Source organism: Musca vetustissima, unplaced genomic scaffold (assembly GCF_032173495.1).
Source record: "Musca vetustissima isolate MV318-11 ecotype Yass unplaced genomic scaffold, APGP_CSIRO_Mvet_v1 utg4637, whole genome shotgun sequence".
Classification (NCBI taxonomy): domain Eukaryota; kingdom Metazoa; phylum Arthropoda; class Insecta; order Diptera; family Muscidae; genus Musca; species Musca vetustissima.
The window spans coordinates 45779-67249 of NW_026888235.1; the positions used below are offsets into that span (position 1 = coordinate 45779).

The 21471-nt window shown below is 35.5% G+C and overlaps 1 protein-coding gene across 1 annotated transcript in view; it reads right to left on the reverse strand.

The window, feature by feature from the left end:
• The window catches only part of LOC133336029 (frizzled-3), a 59240-nt gene that overhangs the window by 36896 nt on the left and 873 nt on the right, over window positions 1-21471 (reverse strand). The gene's annotated exons all lie outside the window — the stretch shown is intronic.

Here is a 21471-nt window from a genome sequence, read left to right on the forward strand (position 1 = left end):
GAAATGCTCCTTCCAGATCCTCAACACGCTGTCTGTATCTGTCACCAGGTTTCCTTCTTCATCTCTACAGGAGGATGTGCCTGCACCAAAGCCTTTGGTTTGGTGTTTTACTCGTTGGTAAAATTTCCGAAGTTCATTCTGACTTCTGTACATCTCGATTTGCTCACGCTCACGTTTTTCTTGTTCTTTCATCTTTTTTCTGAAAACACATTTCTCCTCTCTCCTTTTCTCCCGATAATGCTCCATCACATTACGTGTTGCTACTGTCTGCAGGGTTACCCTATACGCTGCGTTTTTCACATCAGTAGCATTACGACACTCCTGATCGTACCATGGGTTTCTTGGGGTGGTTTTTGGTACCCAATTGTTCTTTTTGCTGCAGTATGTAGGGAGTGGGCAATTCTCGGGTGCGTACCTTGGCTGCCACAAGGTAATGGTCCGAATCGATATTCGCTCCTCTGATCGATCAGACGTCTAAAACACTGGATGAATGCATTCCGTCTATCACAACATGATCAATTTGATTTCACGTTACTTGATCAGGAGAGATCCAGGTGGCCTTGTGTATATCGAGATGCTTGAATCTGGTGCTGCTAACTACCATGGTTTTTGCTGCCGCGAAGTCAATCAGCCTCATGCCGTTGTCGGATGTTTCTTCATGAAGGCTGAATTTTCCGACGGTGGGGCCAAAGATATTTTCCCTTCCGATTTTTGCATTAAAATCTCCTAGCAGAGTTTTAATGTCATGGCCAGGGCAATATTAATGATGTTTGGAAACTATAATAATGATGCCAGATTCACGTTCTGCTCTATTAATTATGAGATAACATGCATCATGCCCATTCGATTTATGTAGTACTCAATTCATTTTTTTTTCTTTTCTAGTTTCACTCTCCTCTGACATAAAAAAATTATTGTTTAATGGCCAAACAACATCGACAATGACACAAGAACATTGTCTGGACATCATTATTAAAAAGAAATACAATTTTATTATGGTTTTGTTTTCTTGTTTTGAAGAATGCAATATTTATTTAGTGTGTGGTATATAGCGTCGGGCGCTTGTGTGTGTGTGTGTTTGTGTAAATGCATGTATGTATATGAGAGCGGTATTTGTGTTTTTTATCAGACCTTAAAAGACAGATATGACAGACATGACAACTAATGTCGGCATATAGAACAAATAAAAAAGGCAACAACCACAAAAAAATATAAAACATATTTTTTACGAAATTTTTTGTTTAGCACAATGGGGTGATAATAAACAATTTTTTTGAAAAAAAAATTTAAAAAAAATGTCAATATCGAGGTAATCTTAAATTGTGATGTGGAATATGACTATAAACCTTTTTAAACATTTTTTAAAACAAATTGTTTCCTTGCAACCTAAAAGAAAAATATTCATATTTTATTCAGCACAATGGACTGAAGATCCACAATTTTTAATTTTTACTAAAATATATTATATATTATATATATTATTATTGAAAAAAAATCCTTTAAAAAAATCCCTTAAAAAAGTTCCCCCCACGGTGTTGTAAAGGCTGCGGCATTTTTTGACACTTCTTTTTTGTGGCTAAAAAAAAAAATGACAAACGACAAATAAAGCCTCAAAAGAACCAAAAAATGAAAATGACAAAATAGTGGACAATGACAACAACAATGATAATAGATAAAATATCACAAAACTATATACAGCAAAGGGAGGGGAATGAGAAGGGTAGTGTAGGCTTTCCCCAACAAAACGCCTCCAGCACATGGCAAACGTAATAATGCCAATAGCACAAAACAATGACAGTAGACTAGTATATATAATAATAGCAACAACAATAACAACAACACCAACAATGAATGCCACGATATCATTCCAGATATCATGGTTAATAATATCAAGAAAAACAACAACAACAGCACCGCCACATAGTAACTGACAGCCCAAAAGACTTAAGCTGAATGTTGACAAAATGCCGCAACAAATAAAAGTTTATGACCGCAAAACTGCATTGCCATCGGAGCAACAAAACTATTAACCGGCAAAAAGATTACAACAAATAATCGGTACGGTTTGGCGGACTTGCTGGCTGTCACACTATTTGGTTGAATGTCTGTTGGATATGTGAGAGTTATATTAATACACTCGAGAAAATATTGGGATTTTTTTAATTTTGCGCAGCGTACCAGATTTAGCCCAGAATTACGAGTATAATTTTTTGTTAATATTGGTTCAGATTTAGATATAGTTTCCATATATATTTTCGGTCGATTTTGTGCATATGGTACACCAAAGACGCTATATTTTTATACCCTCCAACATAAGGTGCAGTGTATTTAAAATTTGTCATTCCGTTTGCAACACCTCGAAATATTCACCGGTGACCCCCTAAAGTAGATATATTCTTGATCAGAATAGAAGTCTATGTCGATTTATGTGTGTCCGTCTGTCTGCCCGTTTGTTGAAATCACTTTGACGATGGCAATATTTAAGATAGAGCTCTGAAATTTTGCATAGACATTGCCAGTACTCCTAGGATGTTTGGTATTGCAAATGGAATATTTTGGTCCACGATTTGACGAAGCACCCATATAACCGAACTCCGAAATATTCGGTATTTCGGGGATTTTGGACACGAATTGGTTGTAATTTGGTAGTTTGGTTGATGAGAATTCAGATACATTCGTACCCAAAAATTATAAATATGGGCCCAATCATTGCATAGCAATCCGTATTAAAAATTATTAATATTGACTCGAATTTCAGGGTAGCCCCCATTGCGGTACCCCCCAATATTCAGTATTTATGGGATTTTGGTTACGCTTTATAACCGAATTATCTGTAATTTGGTATTTTGGGTTATAAGTGCAAATCACATGAACGTACCAAAAATTATTGATATTGACACAAGTTTCAGGGTAGCCCCCACACAACGGTACCCCCAATATTCGGTATTTCGACGATTTCCGACACGGGTTTCAACCAAATTGGCTGTAATTTTATACACTGTGGTACAGGGTATTATGTCTTTGTGCATATGTTTGTAACAGGCAAAAGAAAACGAGATAGACACATGGTTCCTGTTGAGAATATGCATAGAATCACTTTCTGAGTCGATTTACGCATGTCCGTCCATGTATTTTTGTGAACAAAGTACAGGTCGCATTTATGATCCGATTTGGATGAAATTAGGCATAGGTCACTTATTTGGCCCAAGGACGAACCCTATTGAAATTGGGAAAAATCGGTTCAGATTTAGATATAGCTCCTATATATATTTTTGTCCGATTTAATGTAAATGATGTACCAAAGTCCGTATATATCTTTCGATTTGCACGAAATTTGACACAGCGTAATGAATTAGATCTAGAATGATGTATGATAAGTTTCCTGAAAATCGGTCCAGATTTATATATAGCTCCCATATATAGTTTCGCCCGATTTTAGGTAAATAGTCCACTAAAGTCCCTATATATCTTTCGATTTGCACGAAATTTGGCACAGCGTAATGAATAAGGTCTAGAATAATGTGTGTTAAGTTTCGTGGAAATCGGTTCAGATTTAAATATAGCTCCCATATATAGATTCGTACGATTTAAGATATATGGTGCACCAATGTCGCAATATATCTTTCGATTTGCACGAAATTCGGCATAGCATACTGAATTAAGTATAGAACGAAGTGTGCAAAGGTTCGTGAAAATCAGTTCAGATTAAGATATAGGTCCCATATATATCTTCGTCCGATTTAAGGTAAATGGTGTACCAAAGTCCCTTAATATCATTCTATTTGCACGACATTTGTCATAGCGTACTGAATTGTGTATAGAATGATGTGTGCAAAGTTTCGTGAAAATCGGTTCAGATTTAGACGTAGCTCCCATATAAATTTTCGTCCGATTTTATGTAATTGGTGCACCAAATTCCCTATATATCTTTCGATTTGCACGGATTTTGGTATAGCGTACTGAATTAAGTCTAGAATGATGTTGCTAGGCCGATTGACACAACGTACTGAACTTATATAAATTAGTCTCTGGGAAGTTTTACTGAAATCGGTTCAGATTTAGACATATAGCAAACACGCTACGTCTGTTAGGATACATATGCAGAATATACCCAAAGTGGTGAAGGGTATCATATAGTCGGCCCAGTCCGACTTTACTACTTTCCTTACTGGTTTTTATATTTTCTTTTTGTATATCACATCGCCCTACTAAAAATTATTAACATTGAACCAAGTCTGATCACCATATAACGGTACTCTCACATCTCTGTACTAAAAATGACAAAATGGTCAATATTTTGGTATAGTCCCATAAAACGCTAGCCCCTCTGGTAGTTAATCATATTTTTCTCACGTATTTTTCGGTATAAGACTTCCAGCTTTCCTATAGGAAGAAGGAGACCTCCAGCACTTCTTTAGGAAGAAGAAGATCTCCAGGTCTCCTGTGGGAAAAAGAAAACCTCCAGACCTTCTGTGGGAAAAGAAGACCTCCAGATCTCCTGTGGAAGGAGAAGGCCTCCAGATCTTCTGTGGGGAAAAATACCTCTAGATCTTCTATAGGAAGAAGTAGACCTCGAGATCTTCTATAGTTTTTCTATGGAAGAATACCTCCAGTTCTTCTATAGGAAGAAGAACTCCAGTTTTTCTATAGGAAGAAGACCTCCAGATCTTCTGTAGGAACCCCAGCGCTTCTATAGGAGGAAGAGGACCTCCAGTCCTTCTTTACCCATTAATTTTACATATTTTCTGTGTTGCCCTCATCACATAACTTAATATCGTTTTTACTTGTTAGTAGGATAATTTTGAAACCCATAATTTTACATTTCAGCTGAATAAGATGAAATATGTGTTAAAAAACTTCCAAATTTCGAATATCGGTTATCGATTTCATTCTATGAGGTCTACCCAAAAATGGACCGATATATACCGTTTTCACTGCCAAACATCCCAAGAGTAGTAGTAATGTATGTGAACAATTTGAACTTAAATACTGCGAGCACTGTCGTAATGACAACAAAGTAACAGACCGACATGGCTTTTGAACTTCTCTTGTGTATGGTATCACATTTTGGACTCCAACCGACTTTTGTCCTTTCCTTACTGCTTTTTACTTAACAATTTAAGATCTAAAGACCTTGGGGACGTTTCGAGGCTATTTTCCAAAGTATCCACCACAAAATGCACCCCTTATATTTCCTACCCTTGGGGAACATATATATTTTTTGTGGGTGTATGAATTCATTGTCGGCTTTTTTGGTTTGGTTTGGTCTTTTGTCGTTACGCTACGCCTTCACAACAATCTGCTGCAGCCGTTATAGTTGTTATTTCATCGTAACTATATGATGTTGTATCGGGTTACTTGTGTGCGCGATCATTATTACTCAGTTTTGTTTGATTGTTTATTTGGGTTTTCTCTGTCTTTTTTTCGCCTTTTTTGTTGCCGTTCGTTCTGGCCGTTTGATATCTTTGTCTTCGTCATATTTCTTATTTAGTAAGTCGGTTGGTATGTCTGTCTGTTTGTCCATCAGTCAGTCCATTTGTCTGTTGATTCAACAGATTGTTTGCTTTTCGGTTTGGAAAAAGAATTGAGATTTTTCTTTTAATGTCACACATCTATGGCAGCGGTATGCGGTGCGTTACATGACACCGCCAGCTTAATGGTGGGTGTGGATTTTTTCGTTGTTTTCATCTACGAATGAAATTGTTTTCACGTGTTGTCGCAGTTGTTGTTGTTTGTCTGTTTGTTTTTGTTTTTCAGGTTTATTGTCACTTGGGTGCAAGGTGTTAATTACCAACAACATCATTAATAAAAAAAATTAATGGAAATCGTTTTTTTACAAAATTACATGTTAATTACAAGAGGCACAGAAAAAATCAAGAGTACATATATCTGCTGAACGACTATTTTAAATTCTTTCGCAATTCTTTCCCTATGGTTTTCAGAACATTAAAAGTCCACTGATTTTTTCCCCTTAGAAAAGTTTTTTTTTTTTTTTTTTTTTTTTGAAAACACACACAAATATAACTACAAAATTCATTGATTAAAATCTTTAAAGTTTTTCAGAAATCTGCTGCACAAATGTTCCGTTCTGGAAGCCAAATTAAATCCGGTCCACTTTGAAAAGTGGTTCATGTAATTACTCTCCTCTTCATAAATAGTTTTCTTCGAAAATATGATTAGACACTTTCTTTCAAAAGATAACATCATCTTCGCCATAGACCCTTTACCAGGAAGTACCGAAAAACACAATCGAAATAAAAATTGAACAACAGCTCAATTAACTCAAAGGCATCGCAACAATAGAAGAAGCAAAATAACCACATCGGAGTAGAGAGGTGTGTATTCCCCCGCCATAAACCATAATCAAAGATCATTAAGGTAACATAAAATGAGAGATCTTAAAAATGCAATTCATAAGAAAATGTGTTTTATTATACCCTACACAACTATGTTGTCAGGGTATTATAGCTTTGTGCAGCCCCAAATGTTTGTAACGCCGCGAAATATTGTTCCTAGACCCACCTTTAAGTATACCGATCGTCATATCTCGACTAGCTGAGTCGATCTAGACATGTGTGTCCGTCCGTCTGTCCATTATAATTTGTAAACACGATACAGGCCACAGTTATGGACCAATCTTCACGAAATTTTGCACGTAGGATGGGTTCTGGCCAATGAAGACCCTTATTGTTTTTGGTAAAGATTGGCTAATATTTAGGGGATGAAATGGACCAAATACTAAATTTTTGTCGGTTTTTCTGGTCGCTCCAGAGGCCGCAATTATGGCCCAAACACCGCGAATTTTTGCATGGAGAAGGGGATCGGGCCAGAGAATAAGCATGCATGTTTTGATAAAGATTGGTCAATATTTAGCGGGTCAAATGGACCCTGACTTTTGTGTGAAAAATGAGAAAATTTGTATTCTATGGTATATATATTTACTCCTGGAGGATGTAAACCCCAGGAGTTGATTTTATATCCAAGAGGAGTGGTTGTCCTTTAATTTGATACCAAATATAGTGATGTATCTACTCAGATGTGGGAGTTACAGTCAAATATTTACAGGTGCTTATGTATTCAGATATTATTTAGTAACCGATTACCACATTAGAGGGAGAAATATCGCGCCGATGGCTTTGAAAATTTTCATGAAGTTCCAGTTATGGTCAAGAACAACGCCTACAATTTTCGGTGATGATCAGATTAATATTTTGGGATGAAATGGACCGAAAACATAATTTTTTGTGTGTTTTCGAGTAGAGTATAATCCGAAAATCACCCACCGTGAAGGTAATCTGGACAAGTAATTAGAAGGACAGTACTGAATATTCGAAAAAAGTAAGGAAGAGGTGTTGTTAACCTTTAATCGGACAAGAGGGGGCAAATATCACGAAATATTACTCAGACTCAGTATAAACATCCTCAGAAAGCTAGAGTTCGTGGTAGTTGTGTAGGGTATCGTATGGTCGGCCCCGTCTGACTATACTGTTCCGCTCACTGGTTGTATATAGATAGAAATACGTTTCTTGAAGAGAATTAAAGGCCCAAAAACAGCAAACGGAACTGCGAAGTATTGGCCAGGGCAAGAGAACTGAGGAATTAACAGAGGAATACTATTAATATTTAAAAAATAAGGTCATTTAGATCTTCCCGGCCGAACTAGTCACGCCATACTAGGCATGCATCCAAAATGTGTTCCCAATTACATATATATATATATATATTCAGGATGGAACACAGGGGTAAGAACTTCAACATAGTCGGACGGGGCCGACCACGAAACTATAACTTTCTGTGGTTCTATATTCTGAGCTTGGGCAATATTTCGCGATATTTGCACCCAATTTGAGGTCAACATATATTACAAATATTCAGTACATCCCTTCTAATCACTTGTCCAGATTCCCTTCACCGTGGGTTGTGTTGTGATGTTCGGCTTTCAATTTTGGCCTATAGATCGACTCGAAAAAAAACTCCAAAAATAAGTTTTCGGTCCACTTCATCCCAAAATTATTTTCTGATCATCGCTGAAAATTATAGGCGTTGTCGGTGACCATAACTTGAACGTCATGGAAAATTTCACAGCGATCAGCGCTATATTTCCGCCCTCTAGTCTGGTAATGGGTTACTAAATAATATATGAATACGTAAGCACCTGTAAATATTTATGTGTAAGTCCCGCATCCGAGTACATACGACAATATAATTAGTATCAATTTAAAGGTCAACCACTTCTCTTAAACATACTATCAACTTCTCGGGTCTAGGACCTTCAGGTGCAAATATATACCCCATAGAATACAAATTTTGTAATTTTTCAAAAATTCACGGTCCATTTGACCCGCTTAATATTGACCGATCTTTATCAAAACAGGCATACTTATTCTTTGGTCCGATTTCCTTCTCCGTGCGGCGTCTGGAGCGACCAGAAATACCGACAAAAATAAAGTTTTTGGTCCATTTCATCCCTAAATATTAACCGATCTTTTCCTAAAACAATAGGGGTCTTCATTGGCAAGAACCCATCCTACATGCAAAATTTCGTGAATATTGGTCCATAACTGTGGCCTGTATCAACATAGTTGTGTAGGAGATATGACGATCGGTATACTTAAAGGTGGGTCTAGGACCAATATTTGGCGGCGTTACAAACTTTTGGGGCTGCACAAAGCTATAATACCCTGACATCATAGTTGTGTAGGACTTCTTTATAAAATCCAGGACTTATGGTGGCCTTTGAAAAAATATTATTTAAAAAATCCTGGACTTGTAGTGGCCTTTCAAAAAAATATTCTTTAAAAAAACCACGCCTTGTGGTGGTCCTTAAAAAATATTCTTTAAAAAAACCACGCCTTGTGGTGATCCTTGAACAAATATTCTTTAAAAAATCCACGCCTTGTGGTGGTCCTTGAAAAAATATTCTTTAAAAAATCCACGCCTTGTGGTGGTCCTTGAAAAAATATTCTTGAAAAAATATTCTTTAAAAAATCCACGCCTTGTGGTGGTCCTTGAAAAAATATTCTTTAAAAAATCCACGCCTTGTGGTGGTCCTTGAAAAAATATTCTTTAAAAAATCCACGCCTTGTGGTGGTCCTTGAAAAAATATTCTATAAAAAATCCACGCCTTGTAATGGTGGTGGTCCTTGAAAAAATATTCTTTAAAAAATCCACGCCTTGTGGTGGTCCTTGAAAAATATTCTTTAAAAAATCCACGCCTTGTGGTGGTCCTTGAAAAAATATTCTTTAAAAAATCCACGCCTTGTGGTGGTCCTTGCAAAAATATTCCAGGACTTGTGGTGGCCTTTGAAAAAATATTCTTTAAAAAATGCAGGATTGTGGTGGTCCTTAAAATATATTTTTAAAAAATCCAGGACTTGTGGTGGCCTTTGAAAAAATATTCATTAAAAAATCCTGGACTTGTGGTGGCCTTTGAAAAAATATTCTTTAAAAAATCCACGCCTTGTGGTGGTCCTTGCAAATATTCTTTAAAAAATCCACGCCTTGTGGTGGTCCCTGAAAAAATATTGTTTAAAACATCCACGCCTTGTGGTGGTCCTTGAAAAAATATTCTTAAAAAAATCCACGCCTTGTGGTGGTCCTAAAAAATTTTCGTTAAAAATTCCAAACATCTGTTGGTCCACACTTCCCCGAAATAAATCCCCAATCAATGAAATTCCTGAATCGACATTCCTATTTCAAACCTATGACCGCTTCGGGTTACTCACAATATTTTTTTTTCATGATTCGCTTAATGTGTCGGGTCTTAGACGCCGTCTCTGCCGCCATTGACAACATAAAACTTTTGGACGACCCCAGAAAGGCATAAAAGGGAAAAGATAAAGTGAAATAAAAGGCGTTAACACCAATAACCAAAAAAAATATAAAAGAAAGAAAATGAAAAGAACACATAAATGAAGCCTAAACAAAATAACGTCTGTCAGACAGACGTTTCTGCTTCTTCTTCTTCTTGAGACGGTGGTAAGTAACAGCCTCCAGAGTTCGACATCGACTTTGAACAAAAAAAAAATTAATGGCTTTTGTAGTCTAATATGAATACCAACCAAGAAAGAAGAGAAAATTGTATATTCCGACAAAGCAAAAAAGGGGGGTATTCCTAAAATGCAGTTTTATGGCAGCATCGGCAACAACAACACATATTAAGGTCCAAATAAGCTGCAGCAACAACACTGTTTTTTTATGACATAAAAGCATAAAAACTCCAAAACAAAAACTGAAACGAAGTCATGTCAGTTCAGATGCAAAGCCTTTTAAAGAAGCCAAGCCAGGCATTGGGTACACGGCAAAGACCCATATTTTGGGTAGACAACAACAGACGGTAGTAAAAATCGAAAACAACAACAGTAACAACAAGAATATTAAGTAAAATGCAAAATATGCATCAGCCACAGTTGGAAGGCTTAAAGAATATTTTCTTGGGGTTTTATTTTTTGGTGGAACCAGAACACAACCGACTTATAATGGAAATACGGAATACAGCGAACAACAAAAGAGGAAAAACATGTTTTGCTTTTGTTATAGTTGTTGTTGTTACCTCATTTTTTGACAATCCCCCGGCAATATTTAGAATCATAAGAAACCATTGATTTTCGAAATTTCATAATAAAAGGCTGAAGAAAACAGAAGGTAGTTTTTTTTTCTTCTTCAAAACTCTGCCGAAACTCCAAAACCTTTTATGTTTTTTGTTGTCCAAAAATGTTATACAACAACTAAATAGAGCTCCTGCTGAGCGTCCAGATTGTGCACCCATTGTGTAACGAATGCTCACTCATTCAATGGCATCGACAGCGGTTTAACAGTTGCTCACACTGCTGATAATGCTGATGATGATGATGATGAGAGTGTGATGTCCACAAAAAGAAGAAAAAAACAAACGAGACGAAGTGTAGAAAAGGTGTTAATGGACTTTTTTCTTTCACGACAAAGTGTCTCGAAAACAAAAAGTAAACCAACGGCCATGACGAACAACAACGGAACCCAAAACGTGAATGAATCGAAACATTAACATAAATATGTATGTCGCAAAAGGAAGGTATTTGTTGCAAGACTCAAAATGGGCGCGAAGGGAGCAGGGCATGACCAAAATAAAAACATCCTCCAAAGATGCTCATTTTTGGCAGATTTATTTTTTTTTTCTTCAAACGAAAGACCATATTAAAATTGTCCATTGGAAGGCGCTTCAAAGATATTCTAAAGCAGTACCTTCAAGTCATGTATTCTATGAAAATTTCAACATCATTATTTTACGAAAATCACTTCGAACTCTTCCTATTTCTTAAATAAATATTTGAGGACATTCTTTCGGAAATATAAGTCTCCAACAGGGTCTAATGTACTGCTGAAATCCTTAAATATTTTTTTTTCTATTTTCTATAAAAGCATTCAAAATGGTCATTTATTCTATAGGACTCCCCAATGACCTTGAGTGAGTCTTATAGGGTCTTATTTTCTCTAGAGTGCCCAAAGATTGTCTTGCTTTGCCTCGAAGTGACTAATATGATCTAGAGAAGTTATTTTCTATAGAAGTTACTAAAATAGTTCCTAAGGAGGTCTAGGACGAGCTATTTCAGACTGTTTTTAGTTCTTTCAAGGGACCCTTTATTGTATAGGAATCCCTCAGGGGGTTCATTTACCTCTTCTAGTATTTAAGGGGTTCCTTTATTCTAAAAGTTCCTCCAGCGCTCTGAGGGCTTCCTATCCCTTAAAAAAATCTGTGCAACTTCTATAGGAAATAGAAGTCTCTATGTGCAATTCTATTCGAAGGAATTCCCTGAGCTTTCCTTATTTTTATGAGTCTTAGTAATGTTCTAAAGTTCCTCATGCGCCCTCAGACTTCCTATAGAAAATAAAAGTCCCAAAGTGGAATTCTATTTGATGCAAATTCCTGAGCTAGCCTTCTTTCTCTGAGCCTTAGATTCTACAGAGGACCCTACGAGAGTCTTGTATTGCCTAATAATCCCCAATAATATATTTCATATATTTTTCCAAATTAATATAAAAGTCGATCAGTGGGTCATTTATTCTTTATAAATCCTTTTAGGGGCAAGCTTAAATCGCTCTGGAGGCTTTATACCTCTTGAATGTGCATCTAAGAAACTTTTTATTGAAGTCCCTTTTAGCGCATATTATTTCTGAAGACCCCATAAAAACAAAGGTTCTTCGCAGATATTTGATCCCAAAAAGGATCTTCTTCTATTGAAGCGAGTTTCCAATAGAGAAGTGCTTCCAGAGGAGATTGAGGTATTCTATAGATAAATTTTCAGCGACTATTTTTTTACCCTATAAAATACCATTCTGAGGTCTTCTATCGTATAGAAGATTTTTCAGAAGTCCCATATCCTATTTCAAACCTTCCAAGACGACCTCCAGACGACTTCAGAAGGCCCTTTAGAGGTTTTCTAAAATGTGTAATAACTTCCACAGGTCTCTTGTCCTATAAAAAACCTTCCATGAGCTTATATGGGACAGGAGACCTTTGTCCTATAGGAGATCCCCCAGTCCTACTAAAGGTCTTCTATAATGTAGACAAATTGTTCTATGTGCCCGAGACCTTCTCTCCTATGAAAGACCCCCCAAAAACGACTTTTTTCATATATGAGATTATCCCGAACATCATATATAAGAACATTCAAAACTCCTCTAACCTAGAGAATAATCTTCAAACGACTTCAGAAGGACCTCCAGACGTTTTCTAAAATATGTAAGAACTTCTAGGGGAAGATTTAGCAGTATTCTTATAGGTATTCTGTAATGTTGAAAATTGGTATCTTATATTATAAGTCATTGCAGGCGACTTGTGTCCTATGGAGGTCTAAGGGGTTTCTATCCTACATAAGACCCTATAAAGGGCTTATTTGGTATATAAGAACATTTACGGGAACTTCTATGATATACAAAAATCCTTTCAGAGACCATCATGTATCTTATAGAGACGTTAAAGAGTTCTGTCCAAGGTTGTCTATCACCCATAACCCTATAAAATACCTATCGTGGTAATCTATAAAGACCTATTAAAACATTCTAGTGATATCTTATCCTATAAATAACACCCCAGATGTCTTCACCGCTATATGAGATCCTTTAAAGAACACATTAAGATCTCTGGAACGTTTTTAAGAAAAATCTATCATTGGAAGACCTTCCCGAAGTTTCTATTTTATAAAAGATCTCCCATAGGCAATATTTTTTCAGATGTCTTCCTTGTTTCAGAAATCTAGAAGAATATGGAAATTTTCCAAGACTTATAGAATGTCTTCCATAGGTCTATGGAAGACATCTGTAGAAAACCGTTCATCCTAAGGAAGATTCTCCAGAGGCCATCACTACCACTAGACCCCTCTTAGATCAATATAAACCCGTCAAGAGGTCGTCTAACCCAAAAGAAGACCTTCCAGAAGTAGTATATGGTATAAAAGAACCTTCCAGTGGTTTGTTCAAGATCTTTCAGAGGTATTTTAATCAAAAATTAGATCCATTGTATAACCTTTCAAATACATATTTTGTATAGAGAATATTATTCTAAACAAGAACATTTCTTTCATACCGATTCTTCATAATTTCGTGCCGTGTTCGCAATATTACAAAAATTGAATGAATTCCAAAGTCAATCTAGGGCTTCTCCTAATATACACAGACATTTTTTTCTTTGAGTGTACTTTGGCATATATAACCCCTTCTACATATGATGTATGCTACTTCTTCATGCATGAATATTTTTACACAAATCACAATTTCAAATTTTTTTCCAAGAAATAAAAAAAAAATGCTCTAAGCCCCTGGTAAACTGTCCATAATTACATTAAACCATAAAGTGTGAAAAAATTATGAAAATTTACTTTTTTCCAAAAAAAGAGCGAACAACAACAAACCGCCAACTACACACACACACGTACAATCACCATGGGCAACAAATAACACCTAAATATTTCGTAAATCTTTCGAACCTCCACCCTCCAAAAAAAGAAGAAGAATAGATATTAAAGCATTAAATGATAAATCATAATCCCTTGAAAATTAATGACAATCAAATTTCAATGGGTAACAAAAAAACCACAACAACAACGAAACGAATTGAAAATGAAATTTGTTGGTCAACTGATAAGTGTAGAAGAAGGAGAATAGTTTTTTTCGGTATTTCTGATTTCAAAAGGGAAGAAAACACCTTTAGTCATACACAGGCCCAACTAATGTTGTGGTGTGTAGGCCCAAGAGAATTTGAAAAAATCAGCTCGCACCATGGTCGCCGTCATCATCATCATCAATCTTTTTTTACGTTCAACTGTTTGGTTGGTTGGCATATCTTGGCCTAAACAACACGTTACCAACAATATCGAACCAATTGACAGACAGACGGACAAACCCCACGATCGTTTGTATGTGCGTTAGTTAGTTGGTTGGTTGGTAAGCGCCCAACTTTGTCATAGTCTAACATTACAAAAAAAGCAAAAAAAAAGAAACACAAAAGAGAGACCGCCTTGAGATAAGAAAAAATTAAATAATAATCATAGTAATGAAATAATCATAATTTTATTTTATCACCCCAACGAAAATAAACAAATTAAAAATTACAACAACAAAAACAAAATATTCTTTTTTTAGTTCTTTGATTTTCTCCAAATGATAAGCTTGGCGTTTCATTGATTTTTTTTATAAATAAAACCACTTGAAATGGGCCTGATGGGAGGTATTAATTGGTTTGATAATTCTATTTTTTATTTTGCGGTACAATCAACAATTTTATTTTTTACTTTTTCCATGCATAGAAGGAAGACCTTATGTAGTTCTCGTTCCAATGCAAAATCTTCTATAGGGTCCTCTATTCGGTAGGTTTTTAATACATACAAGACCTTCAGTAGGTATTCTATACTACGATGTTCTAATATAGATATTTGATTCTCAAAAAATCTCTCTACCAAAAACTATCGATATGGCAAGAGATTTTGAACCGAATTGACTCTAAGGCTCGACGATGTTCAAATAACTTTTGTTTCCTTCCAGAGGTATTCTATCATGTAGAAGACTATTATGTTATAGTAACCAAGAAGGCTTGTTAACCCTTGAATGCATATTTGAAGAACTTCTGCACAAAATATAAGTCCCCAAAAGGGTCTAATGTGCTGTAGAAGACGCTAAAATACATTTTTTTATATTTTCTATGTTATAGGACTCCCCAACAGACCTTCCATTGGATAAAAGTCCCTGGGTCTTATATTCTCTGGACTACTCAAAGATGGTCATGCTTTGCCTTGAAGTGCCTAATAGGATAGTCTATACTTAGAAGTCGATAATAAAATATTATTTTCTATAGAAGTTACTAATGCGGTATTCTATTTAATATTCCCTAAGAAGACCTTATATTCCGCCATGGGTCATTTATTGTATAGTAGACCCTCAGGGGGTCATCTATCCTTTCTATTTTCTATTCTAAAAGTTAGTAAAGAGGTATACCATCAGAACCTAAATTAATTAACCCTTTCAGTGTCAAAAAAAATTTTGTCGCAATAAAAATAAAAATTGTGCTCTTAAAATCGTATGAAGGCACAGAGTTTAGATAATTTAGGATAACCGAAAATTTGCGAAAATATAATACCCTGTACCACACTGTGGTACAGGGTATTATGTCTTTGTGCATATGTTTGTAACAGGCAAAAGGAAACGAGATAAACCCATGGTTCATTTTGAGAATATGCATAGAATCACTTTCTGAGTCGATTTACGCTTGTCCGTCCGCCCGTCTGTCCGTCCATGTATTTTTGTGAACAAAGTACAGGTCGCATTTATGATCCGATTTGGATGAAATTTGGCATAGGTCACTTATTTGGCCCAAGGACTAACCCTATTGAAATTTGGAAAAAATCGGTTCAGATTTAGATATAGCTCTCATACATATTTACGTCCGATTAAAGGTAAATGTTGCACCAATGTCCCTATATATCTATTAATTTGCACGAAATTTGGCATAGCGTAATGAATTAGGTCTAGAATGATATGTGTAAAGTTTCCTGAAAATAGGTTCAGATTTAGATATAGCTCCCATATATATATTGGTTAGATTTAAGGTAAATGTTGCACAAAAGTCCATATATATATTTTGATTTGCACGAAATTTGGCATAGCGTAATGAATTAGGTCTAGAATGATATGAGTAAAGTTTCCTGAAAATCGGTTCAGATTTAGATATATCTCCCATATATATTTTCGTCCGATTTAAGGTAAATGGTGTACCAAAGTCCCTATATATCTTTCGATTTGCATGAAATTTGGCATAGCGTAATGAATTAGGTCTAGAATGATGTGTGTCAAGTTTCCTGAAAATCGGTCCAGATTTATTTATAGCTCCCATATATATTTTCGTCCGAATTAAGGTAAGTGGTGCACCGAAGTCCTTATATATATATATATATATATATATTTTTTTTTTTTTTGTTTTTGATTTGCCCGTAATTTGGCACAGCGAAACGGATTAGGTCTAGAATGACGTGTATTAAGTTTCCTGAAAATCGGTTCAGATTTAGATATAGCTTCTAAGTCGATTTATGCATGTCCGTCCGTATGTCCATGTTAAATTTTAAACAAAGTACAGGTCGCATTTATTATCCGAATTGGATGAAATTTGGCACATCTCATTTATATGGCCCTATTGAAATTGGAAAAAATCGGTTCAGATTTTGATATAGCCCCCACATATATTTTCGTCCGATTTAATGTAAATGGTTCACAAGAGTCTCTATATATCTTTCGATTCTCACGAAATTTGGCACTGAATTGAGGCTGGAAAGATGTGTGTAAAATTTCTTCAAAATCGGTTCAGATTTAGATATAGCTTCCATATTTATTTACACTTGATTTTATGTAAATGGTGCACCAAACTCCTCATGTTTGTAATATTGACATTCAATTTTTAGCAACGTATAAAATTTAGCATAGAATGGCGTAATTGCGTTCTGTAGGAGTTCAGATATAGTCCATATATGGACATATATGGGCATGTTTATGGATTGATCTAAGTCGGTTCACAGTTAGATAAAGGTCATGTTAATGACCCTTCTGTTAGGATGCATCTGTTTAATATACCCATAGTGGTGAAGGGTATCATATAGTCGGCCCCGTCCGACTACTACTTTCCTTACTAGTTTTTTTATTGAAACGTACAGTGGAGCCTACATATTTGCAACGTCAGAAGAAAGTAAACATTTTCTTGAAAATCTATAAGGGGGGAAACTTTGTTTTTTTTTATTGAAACGTACAGTGGAGCCCACATCTTTAACAATCCACCTTCTCATTCCTGTGTTTTCCTTATCGCAAAGAAAACATGCCATGCAAACAAATTGTCGTCTTTACATTGAAAATCAATTAAATGTCGGGTTGTTGCTGCTGCTGTTGATTTTTGGCACCAATTCCAAGATAACTATATTTACAAGAAGACATTCCATGGCTCCCTCCATTAGGGAACTGGATCTTGCGAAGTGAAGTTGTCATTGTAATATCATCAGTACTGTTATCAGTAATGTGATGTAGTGTGTTGTTTGCATTTTCATAATTAAAAAATACTTAAACAATTCTTGTTCATGCTGCTGTTGTTGTTGTTGTTTTTGTATTTTCCACTTCACATTGTAGTTGTTTGTTTATCATATCGATGATGTTCTCATAGCTCCCTCTTCATATTATCTTTAAGCAAATTACAAAAAAAGAAACGAATAATAGAGACCCCTCATATTTTCTTTTTGATGAAAGCAAAAAGGGCATTTCCCTTCCCGGGAAAGTTTAGTGAACCTTCCCAGTTTACAAAGATTAAATAATTAGGGAATTGTTTTGCATACAAAAGAAAATATGATAGGGGTTGATATTACATGACCGTGAAAGAGGGTGGAATTATTAGAATAAAAACAAATTATAGTTATGGTTTTGAGGAAGTAGGTGGGTTGCTATAGAAATGCGATAAACAAAAAATATGTGTGCCGAGGAGTATTATCAGAGCAAGTTATAGGGGTCCTATATTTTATCGAAACTAAGATTTCGGAAAATTTAGGAGCTATAGGCAAAATTTGTTCTCGATCTTCTGTAAGTAGAGATTTGTCGCAGTTACATTTCATAGAAGTCCAATATTAAGAATACCTCCTCTGAATTTCTTTCTTCTTCGTAGACAATGCATGTTACTGATGCGTAACACTCTAATAAGAGGCAAAATAGCAATAAAAAACAGGCTCAGGCGGACTTACAAATAAAATGCAAAATAGTGTAACTATCAAAAGTAATCATAGACTACGATGAAGAATAAGACAAAATAAACCAAACTCACACAAAAACAAAAAAGAAACCGAAATAAAAATATTCAGCAAAGTATAAAATTTGTAATAAACATCACAAAACACGTAACTTCTAAGAATTATTTTTATTGCCATTCCACATAGCGTCGTAGCGCAAAGTAAACGAACCACAAAAGCTTATCTCCGAACAAGAGATCTAAATCAGTAAGAAAAAAAATAGTTTTTTTTCGCTTGGGTTTTTTTTCGTTTTTTGAGGCCACTTGAAATAAACTCACTCACATTAAAAGCCGCACTTTTGATATGAAAACTGGCAAAACAACCATCACGGGTCGTTTTCAAAACTCCAACATCGGAGAATCTACAAAATGAAAAAAAAAAATTGAAACTATGAATGCGAAAAAAAACTCTACTATGCCAGAGAAGCGTAATAAACAATGCCATGGCATTATTTGTGCCAAACACTTTTTTCCTAAGCTGGCCATTTGAAAGAGGACAGACGGGCAGACAGACATGCGATGTTAGTTCGTTCGCTTGGACATTTGGATGGATGGATGGCTGGATAAAATAGATGAACTCGCCGATGAATAAAAGCAACAACAACAAAATGCGGTACAAAAAATATGTTTTAGAAAAAAACCTAACATAAAAATAAACAGTGAATTGAACTGACACTTTATTATAGGAAGATGAGTGGCTGGCTCAATGATGAGATGTGTTTTTTTTCTGTTGAACACCATACAGTTGGGTTTAATTAAATAGCACTATATTTTATTTTGATCAAATTAATCAATTACCCCGAAAAGACTTAGGTTAGTAAATTAGGTCAGGAAACCTCTCTCAATCTCAAATTACAGACGCTTCATTTCGACATCCCTTAATTTAGAGCAACCTCTATGAGGGGGCTATGTCAGAACAATGACTTATGTGTACTGAAAAATTTCTCTGGAAAAGTTTTTCTTTGCTTTCAGGAAATGGGAATACCAAAATACACTAATAATCCTAAAAGCTCCAAAATACTCCAAATCGATGAGGTACCTCTACCTGGTTGTAAAATGGTCTTAAGGCATTCTCTATGTGGTTGTAAAATGGTCGTATGGCCTTCAAATAACCCAAAAGAACCCGGAACCTCTGTATGACCGATATTGAAAATTGTAATGCTTTCAAAAGAGCTGAAACCCTAATATGACCTATATTAATATATGAGTCGTTTATTTTTAATGTTGTTTAAGTCCATTTTATGTTCCGATAGATATTTTGGTTTTCTATCATGTTTAAGGACACAAAGCCACTAACAAAATTTATACCACTTAACAATATTTTAAAAACAAATCTTAACAAAATGAAGAAAAAATTGACTTAAACCACTTTCAACTAAACGACTTATATATTTCTTATGTGCTAAAATGCAATTCTCTAAGAAAGCAAAATGCCTAATTACAACACTTTTGTTTGGAAAATGTGCCTCTGACCCTCAAAATACCTTTATGATATATTTACATGGACCGAAGAATACAATTTTCAATACCCAGAGCAGAAACAAAGCATATGTAAAACTTCAAAGCACATTTTTGATTTCAGGCCTTCAAAAGACCTCTGATTGTGGCACCTTCAAAAACTGATATATTCAGATCAAGAATATAATTTAATCCTCGAACTATTCACCAGAGATCCCTGGTGAATAGTTCGAGGTGTTGCCAATAAATTTAATATACACTTCAACTTGTGGTGCTAGGTATATAAATAACTACAAAAAATTGCTGTACGATTTAGCACTTAGCACTACTTTTGGCCACCACTGTTGACAGCTGTTAAAATACACTTCCCCTTTTTTTGTTAGCTCTTAACAAAAAAATGCGTTCACGCATGCGTGTTAAATAACCATTTCTCTTTCTCATAAATATTTTTTTTGGTTCTGAATTTTTTCCGGATACATTAGCTGTGGTGGCCAGCAACCAAAAATGAGATCATTTCCTAACGCTTAATTTAGAGATTACATAGAAAAAAATTCATAAATTTATTGGAGGTTCTTATGAGAGCTGCATAGAGGTCTTCAATAAATAAAGGATATTCTGCTGTTCCTTTTTTAATATAAGAACTTCAACCTCCTTTTTAAATCTAGGGGATATTGTAGAGGTCAAGTGACCTCCAAGAGGTGTTCTACAGAGTCGAAGAGGTTTTTTAAAAATAGAAAAAACTTAAACTGATAAAATACTGAGATCTACCATAGAAAATTGTATTTTTTAGCAAATTATTCGAGACTCTATTGCGAGTTCGGCTATATGTAAGACCTTCTAGAGGCCATCAATGGTGAAATTTCAAAAATTTCTTCTGGAGGTGCCAGACCTGGATCTCCTTCTGAATGCCTTGCATAGAAATAATATCTTCTCTATTTCTTCTCATATAGGAAGAATACACTCAATAGGTATCGTAAATGCGTACAAAGGGTGGTATTTGCCTTGTGGTCTAGTGCCCTCCTATATACACAAATACCGTCCAGATGTATTCTGCAGATAGAGGGTCGTTTATAGGGTAAACTACTGCTAGGAATCTCACTATCGGGGTATTCTTGGTCTTCTCGTCGAAAATGAAATGTGCTCCAATTTTTATACCCTTCACCACACTGTGGTACAGGGTATTATGTCTTTGTGCATATGTTTGTAACAGGCAAAAAGGAAACAGGAAGATAGACACAGGGTTCCTTTTGAGAATATGCATAGAGTCACTTTCTAAGCCGATTTATGCATGTCCGTCCGTCTGTCTGTCTGTTCATGTTAAATTGTAAACAAAGTACAGGTGGCATTTATGATCCGAATTGGATGAAATTTGGCACAGCTCATTTGTTTGGCCCAAGGACGAACCTTATTGAAATTGGGAAAAATCGGTTCAGATTTAGATATACCTCCCATATATATCTTCGTCCGATTTAATGTAAATGGTGCACCAAAGTCCCTATATATTATTCGATTTGCACGAAATTTGGCACAGCGTAATGAATAAGGTCACGAATGATGTGTGCAAAGTTTCGCGAAAATCGGTTCAGATTTAGATATAGCTTCCATATATATCTTCGTCCGATTTAAGGTAAATGGTGCACCAAAGTCTCTATGTATCTTTCGATTTGCACGAAATTTGGCACAACGTACTAAATTAAGTCTAGAATGATATGTGCAAAGTTTCGTGAAAATCG